General features: G+C 46.3%; 1 long non-coding RNA gene across 1 annotated transcript in view; it reads right to left on the reverse strand.

Annotated features, from left to right (window-relative positions):
- The window catches only part of LOC119377221 (uncharacterized), a 47,865-nt gene extending 24,912 nt beyond the window's left edge, over positions 1-22,953 (reverse strand). Inside the window, exons 1-2 of the long non-coding RNA XR_005180782.2 lie at positions 22,443-22,953; positions 17,082-17,305 (exon numbers count right to left, since the gene is read on the reverse strand). This is a non-coding gene — a long non-coding RNA (uncharacterized LOC119377221). The remainder of the gene's footprint in view (positions 1-17,081; positions 17,306-22,442) is intronic.
- Positions 22,954-24,575: the final 1,622 nt, after the last annotated feature.

The raw sequence follows: 24,575 nt of genomic DNA on the forward strand, positions 1-24,575 counted from the left end.
TAAAACTGGCGCATTCTTTCATTTATTGTTTTACATCACAACATCAATGCTACAGACCATTCTGAATGACTGCCAGTAGTTTTCAGTTGTTGGTGATGATAGTGGTACTCTTTGATACACAGCGCACGCACATGTGAAATTACAGGACAAAATGTGCACTTTCCCCCGAGAGCAAATAACCCCTTCACCATTCTCGGTATTCTTCTTCACATAATTTCAGTGTAGTGCAGTGAACGTGACTCAAAGGGCCAGTAAAGAGTCGGCTTTTTTTTAATACCTTTTTAAAATGTTGCTCACCCACACGCAAGGCTACAGCAAACCAGCTTTGCAAATGTCACAGCGCCGTGTAGACAATCAATTAAATATCAACCCCGTGCCTCTCGCCTGTGTTACCAAAGCTTGTCCCTGACTTGTCCTCTTCTGCTGCAAAGTGACCTAATGTCAACCAATGGCAACATTAGGTAACACTGACCCCCCCACGATTGGCCCTCTGCAATATGAAACTGTGCCTTGGCCCTGAACTGATGCGATTTAGGCCACGTAGTTGTCATGCCTGTCGTTTACTTGTTTACCTTGACAATATCCTGAAAAGTACTCCCACATCATGCCACTTGCGAGCAACTGATTCAACCGACACGTGAGGAGACCTGCTCGGTCAATGGCTGCGCGCCCATAAAGTAATGGCTGATGTGAGCGTACACAGGATGACAGTCTACGCCACACCTCTGCGTGATGGAGAAGGTTGGGGAGGCAGAGTGAGAAACTGAAATGAGCTGAAATGGTTTTTTATCCCCTGCGACTTTTTTGTTAATGGATTATTCGCAAAAGTTTTGCAGAGCACGGTCAGATCGGCCAAGTGCGCAGTCACCTCTACACTAAAACTTTGGACCACAATGTTGTTTAGTGGTCTTTAGAGTAAAATCAAACTGGCTTTCAACAAGATCGAGTTATAAGCACCTTCTACAGCTGTGTGCCCTTAGAACGAAAACCGACAAGAAATTTCACATCGCTCAATCAAACGCGTTATAAGGAAAAAGAAAAAAAATTATGCACAGCTTCATCTGACTTAACGCCACAATGGCTATGATCAAACAGCGGAGCTATTTGATCATAGTCATTGCAACATTATGTCAGTTGAAGGCTATGTCTAATCATAGCCTTCGGCGCAGCCTTTCGTCTCTTTCACTGGCAGCGCTTGTACTCAAGCGCGGGGCAATGCTTGGTGGCCTACTTTTACCGGCACAGCCAATTGCGCTCTTGCTCTCTCATTACTCTGCATGCCACCTGCTCCGCTCCTGGAATAGCTTCGTTTTTTTGCTCTCCTCCTCCGTACCCAGCTTCACCCTGTCCATGTTAAAGTCTCTGAAACTTCGTAAAGTAGCGACATACGTGCATAAAAGCGCACCTCCTCTCTTTTCTCCCTCCTCTGCCCGCTCCGAGGCTGACGCCGCGTCGGGATTGGCCAACTGCCGTCACGTGGGACAGCGCGCCGCATTCGTTTGTTTACAGTCGCTCGCGACTGCCATCTTTGCTCTCGAAGTGCGGGCAGTGCGGGCTCGCTGGTTCTCAGCGCACGTGTTTTATGGATACGCACTTTCCATACCGCATGCGTTGTGCTCTGTGATACCTTGCACAAGACCGACGTCGCGGTTGGTTGCCATGGGCTTCTGCTGCGCTTTCGGATGCCGAAACAAATAAAGCCAAGGCAAAAACCGTCCGGGAAGCGCAATGAGTTGCGAAGGAAGGCTTGGTTACACCAAATCGGAAGATAGAACTTTCGGCCGACGCTTTCGACGCGACTGTGCGAGGTAAGTTGCTATCCTCCCATATAAGTACTCGTCAAGGTTCGCGCAAATAGCTGCGTGCTATAACGCCGTAGACAGGTGTCAGTTAATTGTGCAGTACGTCGCTATTCCTCACACGTTTTATTGCTGCTTCTGCGGGGTCTGTACTCGGTGTTTTTTTTTTTTTTTTTCAAGAATATATGGTTAGGTTTTCTGCTTGACGTGATGCGCCTACTGGTTTGAGTTTGCGGTATTGGTTTGTGCGCCTAGCATGGCACGCCGACTGACGATCGAAATGTGATTGCGAAACTTCAGAGATTCGGCAGTGTGAAAACTCACATTAGGAGTGGTACTCTCTGTTTGTTTTTGTTGCGTGCTCGGTTTTTTTTTTTTTTTTCCCTGGAGCAAAGAGCTTTCTGGCTCTTGTACGTCGACAGATCCGCCGGTGGACTTGCGAAAGAAGGTAGGTAGGCAAAGCGTGCGTGCCTAACAGAGTCTCAGGGTGCGTTCATCGTTTAGGAACCTCATGTACACGTGTTATTTAGCGCGAAGGTTTACATGCCATTTCGTGTGGAGGTTTATATCCGCGAGTGGCTTTCCGTCGCGGTGGAGCAGAGGTTATGGTGCTCGGCTGCTGACCCGAAGGTTGCGACCGACCGCGGCGGTCACATTTCGATGGAGGCGAATAGCTTGAGGCCAGTGTGCCGTGAGATGTCAATGCTCGTTAAAGAACATCAGATGGTCAAAATTTCCCGAGCCCTCCACTACGGCGTCTCTAATAATCATATCGTGGTATTGGGACGTAAAACCCCAGATGATATTATTATCCGCGAGTGGAGCTCTCGCGAAGGAAACGTTTACGGTGGCAGCTGGCTAGTTTATTCTTTCACTTGCTCGTTCATTGAGCAGCGAGTATAGTTCGTATGTCAAGTACGTCCACGAGGCGCACTTGCGCACTATGGTTGGTGCGTCTAATCTCTTAACGAATCAACCAACGCTCTCTTGACTGGAAATGATGTACGCCTTCTGGCGCATTCTTCTTTCAATGAAGCTCCGAGCTGCTGCTTGAACTGACAGTCATTTTCTAAATAAATATTAGTCGCCACTCTTTAACTAGCATAATACCGCCAACACCCATTGCCCATGTGTTTCTTGCACTCCAAAAACTGTCCGTACCCTTGTGGAGTCTTCTTGCCCCTCACCAACAACCGTCGTCTGGCTAGTTTGCGCTTCCTTTCTTGAAAACTCGGCGCTCGCCGCTTTCCTAACAAGGTGCTGTTTAATAACACGCACGCCATTCATGCCTGGAAGTACGGTGCGCCCAGCGATAATGCAAGGAAAGACACGCGAGATTGATGGTTATTGTTTCGGGACAGGAATACGCCTCTTAGCACGCAGAGATTTGACGGGAAAAAAAAACAAACAAGCGAGCCAAATGCTGGATATCGTTTTGTGGGAAAGAGATGCCTCAAATACGCCCCTTTTATACTGCAGTGTACAGTGCTACATAATACAGGCACGTATAGCGGCGTTAACTATATTTACCCAACCGATACTTCGGAACGGTTACCTCTAGTGCGTACTGGCAGCCTCAGTGCGTCATTGGTATGCACGACGAATTCGCTTCGCGAGGATGACGTATACAATGTATAAGTTTCAGAGGGCTTCATGTAGAGCGGGACATTAACGTTCAACATTACACATGTCCTTTACAAACGCGTCCTAACATCTCCTAAACAACATATAATTTTAAAAAAAGGATACCAAGAGCTAGACGGCTAGTGCGAATGCTTAAAGCGCGCCGCCTGGCAAGCAAGCGCTCTCTTTGCGAAGCCACGTGGTGAAGCGTCGTCTGCTACGTGGGAGCAAGGTAGGTGGCGCCATGCTCGAAAAGAGAGTGCGAAGGAGAGGAGAATGAGGAGGAACGCGAGCGGAGGAGGAAAGTGTCGCTACTTTACGAAGTTTCAGGGGCTTTAGCCCACGTCAGTACAGTTCCTTTTCCAAGCTCAACTCTGCACACTAGGCCTCCCCTTTCCGGAGCCCACCACTGCGGGATGTTAAGCCCCAGATATTATTATTATAATAGGCGGTCCACTAAGCTTTACCCAGTCTCCCTCTAGTCAGGTTTCGCTCTCACAGCAATGCTAGCAAATGAGAGAATAATTCCCAGGGATTTCATGTCATCATCTCATCATCATCAGCCTTGCACATCAATGGAAGGCAAACGCCTCTCCCCGTTTCGTCAATCAACCCGGCCCTGGGCTCTGCACTTGCTGTGGCCAACTTATTGCCGCAAACTACTTCATCTCATCTGCCCACCTAACTTTCTGCCTCCCGCTCGTGCATTTGCCTTCATTTGGAATCCAGTCCGCTCCTCTTAAGGACCAGTAGTTATCTTGCCTACATGCTACATACGATGCACATTTCTTCTTCTTGATTTCCACTAAGATGTCCTCGATGGCTGGCTGCGTTGTCCTGAACTTAAGTTGAACCCTCTTTTTAAGCCTCCAGGTTTCTGCTCCGTAAGTACGTACCGGTAAGAAGCAGCTGTCAAAAACATTTTTCTTGGGGGATAGTACTCAACTACCATTCATGATTTGGGAAAGATTGCTGAATGCGCTCCACCCCATTCTTATTAATCTAGTTACTTCAGTCTCACGGTTCGGCTCCGCAGTCACTAGCTGTCCTAAGTAGATGTATTGCTTTCCACTTCCAGTGCCTTGCTATCTACTGCAATGTGCAGTTCTGTTTCAAAACTGTTAAACGTTACTTTATTTTTTTGCACACTAATTTTCAGAATTACTGTACGATTTTCCTAGTCCAATTCAGTAATCATGTTTTGGAATTCATCCCCTGAGTTACTCATAAAGGCAATTTCATCAGCTAATCTCAGGTTAGCTCATATCCCTAAGATGCTCCATATCTAAGGCCCTGATAACCTCCTGTAAAGGAGGTTATCATAGTGATGTTGCCGTCTACCAAAAACGGTAGAGCCTTAAGTGGTCATGGAGGGCACCTGATGGTGAAACTAAGAATAAAATAGATTTCATACTGTGTCCACACTCGGCATAGTGCAGGATGTGCAATTGCTTGGCAAGATGCCAAGCAGTGACTATAGGATGGTAAGGTCTCGAATTCGCCTAAACTTGAGAAAGGAACAACAGAAACTTGTACACAGGAAGCCATTTAATAGGTTTCTGCTGAGGAAAAACACAGAAGTTCAGCATTTCGCTCCAGAACATATACTTGGCTCTAAACCCAGGGATTTACCTCGCCTTAAAGGCCAGCAACTCAGACGATTTTTTTACCATGTTAAAGTAATTGTGCTTCTATGTTTTTAAGAGGCTCCTCTCACGTGCCCAATAGTAGAAATACTCGGCACTGTCCAAACAGCACAGAGTATGAATAGCGGTTATAATCGGTGCAACTAGCAAATACTCAGTCCAAACAGCATGGAGAATGAAAACTACGAAAACTGCAAAGACCAGAAGCTCAGCCAGAAGGTCATGACGCCGCACGAGCCGTACCACATCTGTGACTCCCTGTGCCAGGTGCACAAGCTCCTCAGAGCAGTCGGACAGTGACAGCTGCTATTTGGACACAACAGGAAGCAAACGAAAATCGCCATTCTTCACTGGTAAAATAGGATGCACTTGTTTGTTTGTGATCGCCTGCTTGCACACTGTACCACCACATGGCATGAACTGTACAAGCCTCCCAAGTTCAAGTTTGTGGCTGCTGATATCGGGTAAAATGCTAACGCTAAAAAGCTTGTGGACAAACCAAAGGTTTTATTATTGTTATGAGAAAATGGGAAAGATGCAGGAGTTTGTGTATACAGTAAGGTAAAAAGTTGGGCGAGTTGGTGTTTGTTCATGATAAGCAGAAGGGCGTGATAATTCAGTACACAAAGAAGAAGATGGACACGGGAGCGGCGTGTGACATGGCGCCTACAGGATCGATGAAATGTAGTACAGTTGATCTCCCAAATAACGAAAGCCCTTCCCAAAGAAATTCTAGCTGCAATGAAAAAAATCTGGCATCCCCGGTGAACGTCCATAGAGTTTAATGCACTTGCCCCCTGTCGACAGTGAAGAGATCTTAGAGAGCACTCCCGAATAACGAAAGTTTCAGGTAATGATCCGCAAGATTTCTTTTTACCCACGAGCTAGATGGAAACCAAGAAATTCAAAATTGAAGCACCGCTCATTCAACAAGTCGGGCTCATACGTTTCTCCCAACTAGCATCGGTGCGATCATTGCTCTTCACATTCAGTCAGATGATGATCTTTTCTTCACTGAGAACAGTTTTTTGCTAACATGTCTGTTGGCAACTACATCTGAACATGACAGTTCAAGTGACGATTCCCACGAATCTGATGTGACACCGATAGACATTCTGTGGAATGCCTGGCCAACTGCTTGCTGGCGCACGTCTCTCCGTACGTGCGCGCCGAGATCCCCTACGCTTTGCTTACGTGCTGTTTTGTTTGACCTTTCGGAAAGACGGCGCCTCCTATTAAAAACCGCAAAACTGACACATCAGGGCCCGTATTCTCAAAAGGCGACAATCGCAAAAGTATCGCCTTTGGTGCGCGCTGATTGGCTATTGAGCAAACCGGAAAAGTTAGGGCGCCATCTGGTAATTCCGCCGACGTCAATTTTGCGTCATGGTGCTCGACGGTGCTCTCGACATATTTGCAATAAACGAAGGCACTGTTAACCGTCGGTTCGTGGTGAAGTATAGCATTTCAGTGACGTAGGCGGTAGCTTCCAGTATTCAATCCTCGGTGGTTATACGCAGCATTTTTTTACGCTGAAGCTTTCATCGAGCATTACCTTAGGGTGTTTCAGCACTCGTTCTCTGCCAGCGCGTGTTTTTTCGTGGTTCGAACGTCCCAGGAACATGAACCGTGCGTTGCTCGCGTGGCTTATCGCGAGCCGGCAACATGTTGAGATCTTGAGACGATGTCGCATTCTCTGATGTCGCTGCGGCGGCACGCTACAGCTGAACTCTCCGAGTACGCCGTGTTAAACTCTCAACGAAAATCGTTTCACGCAAAGTTACATTCTTTAAATATTGTACTGTGCATTAAATAATCAAACAAAAAACCGTTGAAAGCACTTTCAACACGTCTTATACTTCAAGTAGCCACAGCCAAGCCGGCCAAGCCTGGCCACTGCGTAGAAGCAGCAGCACACGCTCAAAAACGCCGCACTCGGGTTGTTCGCGCTCGTACGGTGCGCTCACTCCTGTGTTGTGAGACATTCGTACAACCAACGGCCAGTTACAACAATGATGTCACAGGCAAGTGTTTTTTTACTTACTGAACGCATCAAATTCTACGTCACTAAACGCGATACTATGGCCTTTTGCGATCGTTTGAGAATACGGGCCCAGGTGAAGTTTAGTATCACTACCAAAACTGTGAAAGGAAGAAAAAAGGCAAATATTGAAGAGGAATTCAAGAGCAAGATCAATGAACTGCTCTAGATAAATTTTGGTTGCAAGAATTGGTCTGCGTATTTCACTACTTTTGCAACAACAACATTCTCACGAGAACGAAAAAAATTCGCTTCCCGGCAATTCCGTTACTGAGGGGTTCGAGTGTATCATCGAAGTATGAGCTTTCTTACATACAATCCACATATTGCCGTATGTGGATAGACCCGGTCACAGCGGACCCGGTGTACATTACGGAAATTCTTACAGCACAGCTTTTAGGAGACCGTTGCTGCATTGAGGGGCGTTGCCATTGTTGGCTGGCGTCAGATTTTGTTCATTATTTTTCGTGAAATATTATTGTACTGCATAACCGCCACGTTCTTGAATGAGAGTAGTGTATTGTAAATAAATATGCCAAAATTGGCATAGCAGAGGAACAGTGTATGATGAACATAATGCACTGACCATGACATGAATAACGCAAAAATTGGGGGACGCTTAAGCTTCGCCTTTAAGAGTTGAATGCGATAGCGATATCCTGCCCTTAGTGCGCACTTCGAACACTACGAGTGCTTAACAGAATGCGCGCACTAAGGTGTGTGCCTTATGTAATGGGTCATGCTTTAAACCAGGGGCAATTACGCGCGAGAAACTTTTTCGAAGTTGCGATGCACCCACTACGTGGTCTTAAGGGAATACGCGCAGTAATGTGTGTGCCTTTTGTAATGGGTGACTGTCTTTCAACCACCTAGTCGTTATGACATTGACATGGTGTGACGCCCGATGGCAATGTACGCTTGTACCACGCATATTACTGCGATATTACATCTCGTACTGTGACACCTGTATACAGGACGCGTATTTTTGGAAGCATCAAAGTTACTTTCAGTGCAGCTCCAAGCAGAGGCGTGGCTGTGTGGTAGAACACCTACTTGCCACGCAGACGGCCTGGGTTCGATTCTCACTCGGACCCAAAATTTTTATTATTTATTTTATTTGCAGCTTTTTTTCGATTTTTCGGTCACGGACAAGATGATGATTTTTCGCTCACAACCAACGGCGCCGACACCGACGGCGGAATTTCTGCGATACGAGCTCTTTAACGCTATCGCGTTAAAATGCACGTCGTCTACGTCATGAAATCCTTTCCCTCAGTCATGCGAAGCACATACCAGCATACCACAGTTCATGTTATGCGGGTATGTGCCACAGGTGATTCACAGTCTGAATCAACACATTAATGACGAACATACACATTCAAACGCAAGGCAACTAAGAGCTGAACAGGGAACACTCCTGGAAAATGCTCGACTGCAATCCACTCGTCCACGTGGTCCGCCAGAATGATGCAGTGTTCTCTTCATTTCATATGAGGCTGGGTGTTGGCTACATGTTGACTGAGGATGACGTCCAATTGATTGAGAGCACAAAATGTAGTGCTGGACGTCATCCTCGGTTAGCACGAGACACACACAGACAAGCAGCGGAATCGGCAAGGTCTGCGTGTCGCACATCAAGCACAATAACAAAGACAATGCACTCGCCACCATATCGGCTTAACGCGTCTGATGGTGGTAACATACCTACTTTGCTGTCGACATCGTTACGCAACTGTAAACAACTGGTTACAGTTGTTTACAGTGTCAGGTTGGTGGTGCTTGGCAGTTGACCTGGTTTCCATGGCGATGCTAGGTGACATCATAGCCATGTGAAGTTTTCGATTGACGAGCATGGTTTTACGAATGGCTTAAACAGCTTTGCTGTTAAGAACCTGGGAACTCTTACCTAGGTTAAGAACCTAGGAATTCTTACCATACGATGGCTCCAATGTGGGCGAACCCTGCAATTTATTTTATTTTTTGTAAATATTTTGTAAACCTTTTGTAAATAAAAATAAAATAAATAAAATTAGATCCTCGTATCTGGCAGGCTGCATTCCAACTGCTGCGCATGTCAAAGCCGAGCTCAAGCTTGGTGTAGGTGGTTGTCAGCCTACTGGCTCAAACATGTATGGTGTCGTGCCAGTTTCAGAAAGTGCTAACCCGCCAGTTTGTTAGCAGAACGTCTTATTCGAGGTCGTGCAGGCGCGCGTGTACAGACTGTACGTTGAGAGTGGCAAGCGTGAGGTAATTTTGTGGTTGTGGCACCGAATGACGGTGATAGCCTGGTCCAAGGCAATGTCTAGAGGCCTCTTTGCTAGCTGGGTCATGACGTCGACAGACTGTGTCGATACAGCTGGGGACATGTCGCAACCAGAAGTCAGAAGTTACTTTTTCATTGGCGAGGTATAGGCCGTCAAGGGTGGTAGCCCTGGAAAGTGCCATGTACACCAACTTCAGCGGATGACGCTTATCGTATCCAAAGACTACCCGGGCGTATGTGGCCCTTTGTGACTTATATAGTTATGGTCTTGCTTGAGCAAGGGGAAGCTGTGCCCTCTTAGACGAGATATTTTTCTGGGGTATGTCGTGGATGTGGTGGTTCGCCGTCCCATGGCCACTCATTTCATTTTTATTGAGTCTGAACGGTAGTGATGTGCTTCGACCTGGCTGGGATGACAATGCCTACCATGGCCGTCAGAAATTCAAGCCACAGTCGCAAGGGTTGCAGTGTACGTCAAGCTTGATGTACCAGAACCTACCGATGTTTCCATTAACGAGGCGGTTGCTTACGTCGATGTCGGGCACCTTGGTCAGGGCATCCCTGTGTACCTGCTCATTCTTATAGCTAGTTATGTTATTGCACGCGGGAAGACATAACTTGTAGCTCGCAGCATCAAGGCAACGTGCGTTATAGCGGTCAACATCTGCATGGCTTTAGTATAGCCATATGCCATCAGGGCACTTAGCGGTGGCTTCCTCACGTGTCACAAAGCGCTCTCAGTCGATTGGATGTCATCCTCGGTCAGCATGAGGCCATCGCCTAGCCTCATATGAAACGAAGGGAACACTGCATCATTCTCTGGGAAGACGTGAATCAGTGGATGGGAGTCGAGCGTCTTCCAGGGGTGTTCTCTGTTCAGCTCCCTCACTTGCCTTGCGTTTGTATGTTTAATTCGTCGTTAAGTGTTGATTCTGACTGTGAATCACCTGTGGCACATACCCGCAAAACATGAACAGTGGTATGAGGTACGTGGCTCACGTGACTGAGGGAAAGGATATCATTACGTCTGCGACATGTGTTTTCATTATTCATGTCACAGGCAGGGAGTCATGTTCATCCTACACTGTTCCTCTGCTATGCCAATTTTGGCATATATATTTACAATACACTACTCTCATTCAAGAACGTGACAATTACACAAGACAATAATATTTCACTAAAAATAATAAACAGAAAATAATAAACAAAAAGGGAACATAGAAGCAAACAATTGCAAGCACAATAACAGGACATGAAGATCATGAAAAAAATCGAATACAGCAGTAAAATAATAATAATGATAATATTAGACAATATATACAATAACTATGAGATACAAAGCATGTTATGAATATAATAGAATGCTAAGATCAAACCAAATGGTAAAAAAAAGGAAAATGTATGAGCGGACAAATGTAATCATGATAGCAGTAGTATCCTGTGTCAGAAAATAATAAAACAGAAGGAACTGGAATTGCAAGCATTGAAAGCATATATGAAAAAAGTGGCTAAACTATCGTAAAGGAGGCTTTTAAAGGGACTGACAATTGATTTTTCTCGACCCACTCTTTTTACGGCGCGACAGAAAGCTCACCCGTCAGAGTGTTTGCAGCTGCAGTAGTTAATCCCAAAAGCACGTAGTTATTTTACAAGCAGTATTTTGCGATCTGAAAGGCTCTAAACACGGATGTACCTTTCCTCCAGCAACGCTGAGAATTGAGAGCAATGCCGCCAGCCCTTCTCGCGATTTGTGAAAGCTATCCTTCTGCTTTTGCAGGAGTTCCTGTAACTATGCTTAACCACCTTTATTTAGAGCTTTTCAACTATTTTTGAAAATAACAATCTGTTACAATAATGATGTGGCATTATACACCTTCCCTGTATTTGTACCGCGTTAAGTGCGCATGCGTTCAAGGTTGCCTGCGCCTGTGTCATGGGTGGCGCCTTTGTCATGGCGACTCTTTCAATGCACGAGCCAAGCCAAGTCATTGAAAACGTCACTACACATATGCACGGCCACGCCGAGTAGCAGCGCGCGTCATTTCTGAGATGAAGTGTAGGTAGCAAAACTACGTCAGTCCAAAATCTTAGCGACATGGAAACCGCACGCACGGTTGCATGAGCATGCTGAAAAGTTGCTCAGACGCGCTGAAGAGCATGGGATCATTACGTCACGCGAAGGCAGTGACACTTTAATGCATGCTACTAACACAGGCCTATATATACATTTTTATGGAGCAATACCTTTAATATATAAGAAACGAACAATATTTCATACGTCGAAACCCGCGATAATGAAATCCCGAGGGAACGAAATTCTCACCGCAACGAAATATTTTTGGAGCACCGGCAAACGCCCATAGGAGTCAATGCATTTCGTAACTCGCGACTACGAAAAATATTCATACCGCAGTCCCTCATTAACGAAATTTTTGAAACAGAGTGCGCAAATAATCTACTCTCGCAACATTAACTACATTCGAAAACTGTTCAAACTGCATTCATTGCTACACTTAAATTGTGCAAAACTATCGCTACAGCGCACTTGAGAAGCAGTCGCCATCATGTTTACAAAAAACAACAACAAAAAGCTGGCGACTGATGATGATGATGGCTTGCCGAAACACCTGCTCGTTATCGCGGACTGCGTAGCCCAATCCACATTCCTCATGGAGTTTCGTTGGTTGGCTTGGTTCTGTGCTTGGCTTTGTCGGCTTTGCGCGCACATGGTCGCGTGTGTGGACCCATTTGTGGAGCGTTTGCTTGGTCGTGGTGCAATGTGAACTGTGTGTTGCGATTGCTCGTCCGATTTCGCTGCCTGTGAAGATGCCGCCTCCAACGAAAATGCGGAAGTTCATCACGCTGAAGATAAGTCTGCAATCACCACTGAGGTGGAAAAGGGCGAGGAAAAAAATGAACATCGCCGAAGAATTCGGCGTTGCGTGCAGCTCGCTGTCCACGATTTTGCACTGATCCGCGCTGATCCAGTGGAGCCGGAAGAAGGTTCGCCTGTAGGCGCACTTGATGACGGTACTGGTGACAGCGCAGTGCCGCCGTCACTGACCAGTGCATGGGGCAAAGTTTGTGCCATGGCAAACGAGATTCCCGATCAAGAGGCATGAAATTGCTTCATGGTAAGGCCCGCCAAAGCAAACTTACTGACTTTTGGAAATAAAATGTGTTTTTGTTAAATTTCATGTCTTTGCTGCCACGTTCTCGCGCCAACGAAATTCCCGCAAGAGCGAAATTTTGCACTTTCCCCGCCAATTTCGTTATTGCGGGTTTCAACTGTATAGCAAAACAATCATCGACCCCGAACAGCAATCAACGGTCAATGAAAGAGGTCTGAAATTTGAAGGTAGCACTGCGTCTCCTCCTTTATGGATCAGCATAACCTTTGCTATTTTCCAATTTTTAGGCAGTTGTGAAGTTGCGATTGATTCTCGGAAAATAAGACCAAGATATATTACTACAAAATTCTCCATATCTTTTCAGAAAACTGTTACGTATATCGTCGGGGCCACTAGCTTTCTTGTGGTCGAGATTAAGCAGCAGGTCGAAAATACCAGCATCAGCAACGCCTATTTTGTCAATTTTCATACAATTTTGCTGTATAATTGGTGGAATAACATTATCCTCCACAGTAAACACTGATCGAAACAAAATTGTTATAAGCTTTGGCCTTAACAATTTTTCTTCTGGGAGGATACGCGATGCTGCTGTTTTAGATGCATAAAAGTGATTCCAGAACATGAACGAATTATTTACAAGGAAACTAGGTAGCGTTACGTCGAAATGGCATTGTTTAACAAGTTTAGCTGTATGCTTAAATTCTGCGATGGCATCCAGTTGCTTCCAAATTCTGGATTCTCCCCCGTCTTTTGTTTTACAGCGAAAGCTGTATGAGATCATTTCACCGGCCGTTTTTGGCGCCGTAGTTGTCCGCCGCCGCCGCCGCCGCCGTGTCCGTAACCGGTATCGCTCGAAATAAGAAAAAAAACGAAATAAGAAAAAAATTCCAGGATCAAACGAGGTTCGAACCTGGGCCCTCTGCGTGGGAGCCCAGTATTCAACCCCTGAGCCATGCCGGTGCTTGAAACTGCTTTGCGAAAAGGTCCTATACAGGCTTCATGTCGGGAAGGAACCGCATTAACATATGCAATATAGCGTGGTAGAAGAGTAAAATAAGCACCAAGCGTCGCGCAACGCGAATTCTGCAACCAGGCGTCACACAATGCGAATTGCGCAACGAGTAGGTTGTTTAATGCTTCCAACCCATTACAAAGGCTTCTGCCATAGTTCTTCGTCGTCATCAGGCACAGCATCAACAAAGTGCGCATAATGCCTTACATGCGTTTAGCAGGTACGACGGCTCTCCGTAGAATGTCGAAATACGGCACGCCTGCTGCCCTACTTCTCAAAAATTACAATGATTTATAGTGTAGTGGGTTCCTCGCAAGTGCACTTGTATTGGTTGCCAAGGAAGCCCATAAGCGCATGATCCATTTCCTCGGGGTCTTAGTAAAATTACAATGAGTTAGAGCGTAGTGGGTTCCTCGCAAGTGCACTTGCATTGGTTGCCAAGGAAGCCCATAAGCGCATGATCCATTTCGTCGGGGTCTCAGTAAAATTAAAATAATTTATAGCTTAGTAGGTTCCTCGCAAGTGCACTTGTATTGGTTGCCAAGGAAGCCCATAAGTGCATGGTCCATTTGCTCAGGGTCTCTTCCAGCTTTCGCTGTGACTGTGCTGCGATTTCAGCGCAGGCCTGGCATTTTTTATTCCTTTCCATAACCTTTTCAAACATCGCTTTGCCTGAATAACTTCGTGCATGATCCATGAATTATTTTTTGGCGGGCGCTTGACTTTTGTAGGTACATAGTGAGTGACACAAGAAAAGTACAACAGATTTGAAGTGAAGCCAAAGGGAATCGACATCTACTAAGGTATTCGAACCCATTTCTGGGAAATGCTGGAATTCGTGAGCAAGATCAGTTTGTATGCTATCGTCACCACTGTTTTCGAAGTCTGTTACAATGAATACAGAAAAATGAGTGCTTATGCTGCCACCAAGAGGAACTACGCACACTGGTACATCGCGGTCAGATATTCCACGGGTTACATCAATTTGTAGCGCCATCATCATCATCATTGCCTTTCATCATCATCATCATCAGTTTCCCGCTACCGGGCCGCGCCTCTCACACTCATGCCTAGAGCTCCAGGCGTGAGCGAGAAAAGAACACGCTCATGCTCCTGGTGGTCTGGACGCTGCAGCCACTGCTGCTACGCTTCTGCCATCGCCTTCCAAATAAAGTGGCGAGACAACGGCACGGCCACGTCGTCTCTCCTCTCTCGCTACATTGGTGACCCAGAGAGCACACACTTCACCGAGCACAGCCCGCTGCAATGCTTCAGTCACTCTGCCCACCAGTGAAGCTTTTCAACCTGGCCTACCCTCAAACATGGTTTCTGAAGCTCAATGCCACTGTCGCACTGAATGGCGTCACGGCACAGCTGCTGATGCAGGCCGTCTTGCTCAACCCGCTGCCTGTAGAACTACGCCATCTTGCTCATGCATCGACATCCAGACCGCAGCCATATGATGATCTTTGCACTGCCGTGCTCGCCTGTTACGGGCACACGTATCACCCGCTTCAGTGGAACCCCGAGTTCCAGGATCCCCCCCCCCCCCCCGTCGCAGAGAGCGGTACCCGCTGGCCCACAGCCTTCACTCAGCCACGACGACACTTCACTGATTACGACTACTTCTACTTCGGTTCTGGCCACAGGGCGTCCATTCCTGTACTGGACCACCACGACAAGATAGGAGATGCCAGTACTTCGACTGACCTGTCCAACACGAGGTGCGTTCCTTCGAAGCTCTCGGCCAAAGGTTCATCACGCATGCCCGCCATCTGCACGCCTTCCCCGACTTCGACGGCTCGCGACACCGCGGAGACCTCGGACTCCTTGACGGCTACTATGCCGCACGCCATGCAGTCTGACAATGTCATCATCTCGCCCGCTTTAAACCACCTGATCGCAGAGACGTCGCTGTCGACGATGTCCCACGAACGCAACCTTCCATGGACCTCGACATTCTGTGCGTCTTGGAAGCAGGAACCACCATCGTCCTCGAAGTCTACCGCAGCAGAAGTCCCCCCCGTGACCAGCTACATTGGAACTTCTGAGATGCTGCTACGATGACCGAAACGACAGAGGATTACGTGCCAGGTTCGTGAATGGCAGAACCCGCATATTGGGCGCGAGGCCCACCACTGGAGACGCGGGCGCTGCAATCGCTGTGATGTTCAGGGTTGGATCACGTGACCTCACCTCGCTCTGGCGAAGGGAAGCGGACGATTGAATTCGTTGTTTTTAACCGCGATTTCGCGGCGTTTTCGCTTTTGAACAGCATTGTTTTGCTTTTACTTGTGTGTGAACCCCCAGAGACTACACAATCCGGAAAAGTGCAGTAAAAATTATTGGCGGCATGGTACTTTTCTGCTCCATGCCACAGTGCACTACGCATGCGAGTGGGCCAGGCGTGAGCTTTCACTTTTACCGCTACCCTGTTTTTCACGAGCATGATACCGCTGTCACCTGTCTTTCTTTATGTTATTTCAAGTCTATGGTGTTAAAATGGACACCGACCACAAATATTCATAAAAGCAAGACGTTCCGGCTCCCGCACAGGAGCCTTGTTCACAGTTAAAAATGAATGTGCAAACAGTTCGGTTATGTATGTTTGAAAATATGACTTAGGCAACGTGCGGACATGTGTGGAAAGTTCCCGTCATGACGATTAAGTGTGTGCGCCGTTGTCTAGATTGTCAGAGATTCAAGATAAAGCCGAGAAGTCCAGTTCTTTTCTCTTTCCGTTATCTTTGCCTTATCCCGGTCTATTTCGTGGGCAGTTGCTTCTACGTGTTTGGCCAGCGCGTTCGATGAAACATTTCTTATGTCATAAATGTGCTACTTGAGTCTTTGCTGAAAGTTACTTGTCTCGCCGATGTAACTTTCACCACAGTTTGCGCACCCTCCCTCCCCCCGCCCTCATGCGAATTTTAATTGTCCGCGTGTCTTTTCCCGACCATGCGAGTTTCCGTCAGGCTCTCGAAATGAGCCCATAGGCAGAGCCACTTGCTCTTCTCTACCGGAGAAAACATGGCCAGCTTCAAACACTGATTCTCCTTATAACAGTATACTATAGCCGCGAAATGTCATACTGCTTACCAGTGAAGCTTTATAAATGCTGGATGCTAGTATTTTCAATGCAACGTAAAATTCCCATTTAGACCACGGTAAGCTACACATTGCAGCATGGCCATTCAAGTGCGCAAGTAATACGGCTGGCCGGCGCACGGGAATTGCTCGGGAAGCAACTGTAAACTTTGATCAAAGACGCACGTTTGCGTGCTACCTCAATGGAGACCACTAGACGGCTCATACCTTTGTACTAATTGTATTTACTGTGCTGCTCTCACCACTTACGTTGCACTGAAGCGAAGGCAGCACGAAAGTTGGTTGGCTTGCTGGAGCTGCCGTACTCCTTACGTCAGCATTCTCTGGAGTGATGCTAGATCGACTCCTAAAAGAATGAGCTGCTAGCTTTACTTCGTGTAACATTCTGATTGGGCGCTGTGGTGCCTTCGCAGCGAAACTGACTTTTTTTTTTATCTTAACGGCAAATGCTGCAAACATACCTGAAGAAACAGCATATGGTTCTGTTTGTGTAGCAATTGTTGACAGAATTTTCATTCCAGTTGCTTGTGATGCTTTCTGGCTGGTTGGTAGTCGCACTTGAACCGACTTATCTGCAACATGGTTCAATTCACACGCTGCCTCTGTGTGATGTTTCCACAGCCTCTCCCAACTCACAAGCCAGACCCACTGCTGCCTGATGTACTGGCTCTACTGCAATGTCATCCTGAAATAAATTGGTTTGAGTCGTTGTGAGTTATGACGCCAATGATTACTGCCGAGCAAAGAAATGAGAGCCCTGTTACATGATCTTTTTCGCTACAATAACTTGGCCTTGGTGTGTGGCCGATGGTTACATCTCCGGAGAGCAACTGTACAAATATTGTATAAATAGATTAGTTACTGATGCATACACAACAGAACAGGAACTTATGGCAATTACTTAAATACATACTTTACAGACATCTCTTAAAAATCTCGTGAAACCACTTCTACCTTTGTATAATCGCCTGGTCTCACGTTTCTGGACGCCCTCCCAGTAACTGCCATGAATGTTGCACAACAAAATCAAACTTATTATATACTTCTGCATGCAATTTTATTTGGGGCACCTATTAGAATAATATCGGATACTGGAAGATGCTTATCTGAATGTACTTCATTGAAATTGCAAACAAACTTGAACACTGTTCATCGGCCTCTGCAGTTCTCGAAATAAATGTAAGAATATCTTCGTATTTATATGTAGCCATTCCAAATGTTCCTTTTAAATGCAAAAGCACTTCTACGCCCACTCAACAAGAACACTGGCTGTCCCTTGTAACGTAAGATGCACCACAATACGAAATATGAATAAAAGGGAATAATTTTTCTCTCTATGACAGCACAGCATGTTGTGCCACCTGTATCTATAGATGATGATCTGCATGGGCATCATGTGACGTCACATATCGGTCTTGTGATGAACGAGACACACAACAGCACCCGTTCTGGGCCAGCTGTTCTGTTCTTTGCTTCTTCCTCAACTTCGTACTAGCTGCCTGTGCACCTGAACCCCTGTGTTGGTCCTTGTCATCACACTCGCTTTTCATGATGTGGACGATTACTTCATTTTTGTATTGGTGAGCACTTTGAATCTATGGTTACTTCAGTGAGCAAAAAATCTTAATTGCATGGAGGAGGGCTGAATTTTACAAATTAATTGCCTCAGAATAATGGAATACAACTTCTAGATATTTCCTTAATGTTTCAGAAAAACCATTTATGCTGGCAGTAATCACCTAGATCTTCAAAACTGCTGTTACACTACCCGTCTAACCCCCGTATTCAGAAACGCTCCTCGACTTGAACTTGACTTGCCACCACCTTCAACGCGTTTCGAACATAGCCGGTGCCAAGGCAGCACAAACGCCTTTCAAACGCGCTGCCTTGAGGCGGCTGCAAGTCAAGTTCAAGTCAAGGAGCGTTTCTGAATACGGGGGTAAGCATTCTAAGGTTGTAAAATCTGGTAAAGCCATGTTATGCCTTGAGTCTTCCCTCAACAAGTCGTTTCAGCGCCAACTGAGTGCCGGTTTTAACGCACAGGTTATGCGTCTTTTAGAAGCAGTTATCCCCTCACTGCAGTGGCCACTGTAGCTGAACGTTAAAAGAAGTCCGTTTTTTAACTCCAAGCATAGATGCGGAAAGCAGTAGGAATACATGTCGTAGGCATTCATTATTTCATAGCGTATCTCCTAGGCTAAAAAATTGCGAAATAGATACAGCGTTAAAGGGACACTAAAGGCAAATTCTAAGTTGATGCTGATTGTTGAAACAGCATTCCAGAAACTTCAAAGTGCTTGTTTCGGGCCAAGGAATGCTTATTTTGAAAAAAAATCTTCTCTTAGCAGTGTGCACAGCGTCGGCGCAGTTCAACTCGCCCACATGAAGAGTCCTGATGTAACAGATGCCTTGCCTAGCGCTACCCGTGTTTACTGCCCGGCAGCCAACACTGCAGCTTCTTGAGCGTACAGCACAATGGCGGCCATCAACCGATCGAAGATGGAGCTTGGCTGGGCCAGCAGCAGCAGCAGCAACAGCGACCATCGAAACTTGTCGCGATGGACCTCGAGGCATGGCACTCAGCCACTTTGAGAATATGAATTCATTCTGCGGCACCCAGTGGAAAGTCGCATCGATTTCTTTATTGTAGCTCCAGCACCGTACACCATTCGGGCATCTACAACATCACACGGGCGCGGCATTTTGTTGAACTTTTCCTTTAATCGACTTTCATGAGCATGCAAAGCACACGCAGCAGTACGCGGTTACGAAACTACCACTGAGACGCAAGCGCGTCAGCGAAGCGAAAACCGCCGAAAAGGAACTTTTCAACCAACTGCGCCGTTCTGTATGGTAACGCCAATAAGTTCCTTTTTCCATGAATCAAACAGAAACGCACAAGCGGCGTTTTATTCCGTTTTGTAATGCATGGAATGTTCTTTCTATCATAAGGAGCTTTAATATTAGTGATTAATTCTACCCGGGACTCTTGACGACATCGGGCTTATTCCAAAATGTCCCACTTTTGGCGGATATGTGTCCTACATTTAGCTTAATTTCTCGATTAGTACAGCACTGCTGTTGATTATACAGATGGTTCAGATGTTCTCAGACATTGACGTTACATTCTGACATAAATTGTTATTCGCCATCAGTGTCGTCTTAATGTAGTCTTTACAGCTGCCAATACGAGTTATTCACAGTGCTCCTCCCGCCAGGCAGCACCAGCGAGTGCGCCACCATAGGCGGTCGTTAGCGATCGGGCAGATGACAGTCTAAGATCTGGCGGTGCTGCATCTCACTAAGTTGTTTCTTAGTAAAGATAACAAAACAACACATGCTGCCGAGAGCTTTGGTTGTAATCTGACGATGAAGTCCGCACGTGTGACCATGAGTATGGCAACTGCCCTGCCACACTAGCGCCCCTTGTGGATGATGTCCCGTGAATACCTCCTATAAGCTAGGCATGATTTATGCTGCTTTGCGGAGAAAGAATAAGCGAGTAATAGACAAGAAGAGGACTGACATCTGTAGTTCTATACACTTGTGTGCGCAGTACTGACGATCAAAAGCTTCTAGATGCTTCTCTAGATAAAACTGCTCAAGTGCGCGTAACCTGGGGTATGAAAATAAACGTCAACAAAACAAAGTGCATGACTATTAGCCATAAGAAATCACCTGTAACATTCACTTATAAAATGGCGGGCTCTGATATAACACGAACAGACTCTATAAAATATTTGGGTATAACCTTTATAAGCGACCTGAAATGGAACGTTCATATTGAAGACACATGCACAAAAGCATTTAAAACACTCGGGTTTCTGCGAAGGAAGTTGGCTGTGGCTCCTGCATCCGTTAAGCTAGCTGCCTATAAAACTCTAGTGCGCCCCATCCTTGAATATGGCAGTATAGTTTGGAACCCCCACCAGGTATACCTCACAGATAGACTGGAAAGAATCCAAAGCAAGGCACTACGCTTTATTTTTTTCAAAGTATTCCCGTCATGATGGTGTCACTGATCTTCGAAATGCCGCAGGAATTCCTACACTAGCCTGCCGGCGGCGAGTGTCAGCGGTGAAATTTCTTTTCTTGCTTTATAATGATCGCCAAAACATAGATAAGCACAAGCACTTGAAACTACCGCATCGTCACTCCCTTAGAAAGTGCCATGATAAGCACATCAGGCAATACGTTGCACGCTGAGGCACATTCAAATTTTCATTCTTTCCGGCTTCCACTGAAATATGGAACGCGTTGCCCCAAGAAATTATTGGCATGAATAGCTTTGTCAAAAGGGTGGTAGAAGAATATTTTTGTACGTTATAGCATAGCGGTATTTTTTGTATATTTTTTTCTTTGCCTGATTACGAGGTTTATGCATTGTTTGTTGTTTTGGTTGTCATTATTAGTCTCGTTTTATTATTGTGCACTGTACTTCTATGTGTACCTTTTGACCCACTCCCTGTAATGGCCTGTGAAAGGCTGACAGTATTTGACAAAAAATAAAATAAATGAATAAACCACACAACAAATTCACTGACTGCCATACAGGTGTGGTGTATAAGGTTCCCTTTACCTGTGGCCCCTTCTACGTAGGACACACGGGTCGCTGTGTTAACCAGAGATTATAAGAACATAAGAGATAGCTAACCTGAGGCTGAGCTTCTAATCTATCTTTACATTATCAAAAGTTCGTGTTCACACCATAATTTTATGAATGCACAGTTTTGTACAGGCACAGGAATGAAGAAACACATCTGATGATCGAGGAATGACCTAAATAATAGTGGTGGCACATGCATGAGCCAACCATCGATTCACTTGCATAAAGGCATAAAGAGGAAATCAAATGCCTTAACAGTGATGTTTCATGTTCTCGTTATTAATGTAGACTCTGAAGCATGCCAGATTTATAGATTCACATTTGCTGGGAATGTGCAGGTAATTTACCTTCCTTCTCTCTTTTCTGACATTGCGCACCTTTGCAGCTGTTAGTCGGGTGTTTGTGGTCTCAACTTCTTTCTTGTGTCCGCGCTTGCACCCCATCTTTCAGGCAATTATGGATGAGGTGCTTCACAACATTCGATACGTAGGATGTTGCATAGACGTGATCATGACGTGGTCCGAAATTAGTGATTGCCAACAAACACATGAACGGGTCTCCCAAAGATTGAGAGAAATGCCATTTCTTTCAGAAACATGTGACATATTGGGCCGCAAGGTCGCTGAAAAAAGGCATTTACCCTAACGGCGCAAAGAACACGGCAATCTTACAAGCCACTGAGCCCACTACATTTACGAAGCTTAATTTTGAGAATGTGGAATTTTTTTTAATTTAAGGTTTCTCAAAAACGCCTCTACAGTAGCGGAGCCGCTCTATAGACTGCTGACAAAAGCTTAAAAATGGTCATGGGAAAGAGAAGGCAGCGATATGTTTAAAGCTAAGAAACCCTTGCCGACAAGCAGCAAGATGTGACATCCTATGACCTCAAGAAACCGCTCACAATGCTTTCCGATGCGTCGTCCCACGGCTCAGATGCCGTGATTTTTCACGGTAATCATGTCATGACCTGTGAATCGTGTTCGTCATACACTGATGTCCTCCTATGCCAATTTGGTACATACTATGTTGATGAGTCGACCACTACAGCGCCCAGACGTAGGCGGCTAGATAGAAACAGTCAAAGTGACTTTGGTTCGCCAAGAAATGTTTCGCATATAGAATTACTGCCTGTTCTTTTCAGCAAAATTCCGCGTGCATCTTTTTTTTTTTTTTTACTTACATGCGGCATAATAAGCTCCAACATTCGACATCCTACCTCGTGTTTTGGTCTCTTCGAGAATGCTGCTCTCGGTTCCTGCGATTCGTTCCGTTCAGAAACGAAGATCGACGGCACCACGCCAGGCCGTAGTCGAGCAGGTTTCGCCGGTGTTCCCATTACGCTTTAGCGATGAACTCTGATGGTAGCTGTCATGACGATGGTTTGTAGAAGAGAGCAGTGGTTTTCGAAGGCTTGAAATTACTTCCTTTCACACCGGCGATCCACTAAGCAGCCTGTTTATTTTTCTCACGTGGGAAGTTGTGAAACAGTAGTACCATCGCCTCGGCAGCCGATGCTCCTTCAGCCGTAGACAGCGCAAACGGCCGGCATGGTGACAGCCGTCCAGTAGCAGTTCTTCGAAACGTGAACCATAAACGCAAGGTTGATACGTTCATAATTCAGGAAACAAGGACAACTGACGGCACGGTTCCGTTTGCTTGGTGTCACAGAAGTCTGTGTCCACGGACTCGGGGGTCGGTTCCCTGGCGTGCCCGTGACGATGATGATGATCACCTCTGCTCTTCCGTGCAGCACTGTGGAAGCTACAAGCCTTCTCAGCCAATCAGGAGGGCGAGCACATCTAAGTGTATCCTTCCGCGCCCTGTCGTCTGCTAGCGGCGAGCGCTGCAGCGAAAGCGGCAAGAGCGTCTCGGGACACTGTGCAACTGCGCAGTGAGATGAGCTGTAATTGTGAAAGCGGTTAAATATTCTCCTCGGCACCGTAAAAGCGCGCGTCTTCGAGATACTTGCACGATATCGCACAGGTGAACCAGGCGCCGCCATATTGACTAAGGAATGACCAATCTGCCACCGCGGACTAATCACAACCCAAGACTGGGTCCTCCGCGGCGCTGTGGACGCTCGGGCTGTGCGGACTACTCATAAAAGTTTAGACAGTGTCGTACCATTCCTTCGTACTTTATAAGTAAACACATAACACATACGAGCCATAACAGCGTTATTTTTTCGTCATTTGCATGTTATAACACGTACATGCAAGAACTCTTTCTTCAGTATCATGGAGCCACAAAAATTGTTTTATACAAAAATGCGACAAAATCGTCATACAAATCACAGCTACAACACGCAGAGAAGCCTTCAAGAAAAAATCCTCCGACGAGACCGCTTGCAAAAGCCATGAGGACAAACAACGGGCTACGTATATGGGGCACTACTTCTCGCTTCGCAACAACCTGCGCTCGAGGGTCGTGTAGCCTTGGCTCTGCTGCACGGAACTTCTGGAACAGAGTATAGTGGCGCTTGGCCCATCCCCTACAAAAGGGGATGGGCCAAGAACCGGGCGGCTGGATCTTTGAGGTAAATACTTATGAGACTAAAGATAAACGTTGTACTTTTAGACTAAAAGAGAAAAAAAAAAACATAGCTAATACTTGAAAATTTCTGCAGAGCACACAGTCAGACTATCAGGTGTGATGTTGACGAATGCAACGTTTATAAAACTTAGTTCTAAAAACGTTGATGAAAACAAGCCAATATAAACTAGCACGGTAATCTTTTTGTTTCCTGTATGTAATCAGACACTGCAGAGCGGACCTCCCTTTGTCTATAGGTACAGTGTACTAGAATGGGGCAGTGGGCTCACTGCCGTATCCCTGCGCCGCGCCGCCATGGCTACAGTGCAACGTTAGTAACGTTGGCTACAGTGTAGTACACTGTACCATGGCCCTCTCCGCGTCGACAGCCTGGGCGCCCGCCAGGGGCGCTGCCGCCAGTTTCTCGGTTTCTCCTGAAACTTCTCTTGCGGGGTGCGAAGCGCGTCCCTGGTCGGGGTTACGCTGGTTACGATGTAGTTCCGGGGGGATCAAAAACGCGGAGTTGAAGGCGGTAACAGGGCCACCACAATGACATAAAAGAGACCACAAAAAAAAAAAATGGAGGGAGGAGGGGGTCGAGCATTTTATTCTTCTTTTAAGCTGATTCCCCTGCAGCGCATGTTCACGCCATTCATTCGTTTGAAGGATCTTTGTCGATCGGCACCACGCGTGCCGCTTTGCTGCACTTACGTTTGCTTGTTTTTTCTGAAGGATCGGCATTTGTGTCTGTCCGCAAACTGCAACTGTCTCAAAGACGGTCCGCCGCTGCATCTGCACGGGAGGGACGCGCTACAGC

Source organism: Rhipicephalus sanguineus, unplaced genomic scaffold (genome assembly GCF_013339695.2).
Source record: "Rhipicephalus sanguineus isolate Rsan-2018 unplaced genomic scaffold, BIME_Rsan_1.4 Seq410, whole genome shotgun sequence".
Lineage (NCBI taxonomy): Eukaryota > Metazoa > Arthropoda > Arachnida > Ixodida > Ixodidae > Rhipicephalus > Rhipicephalus sanguineus.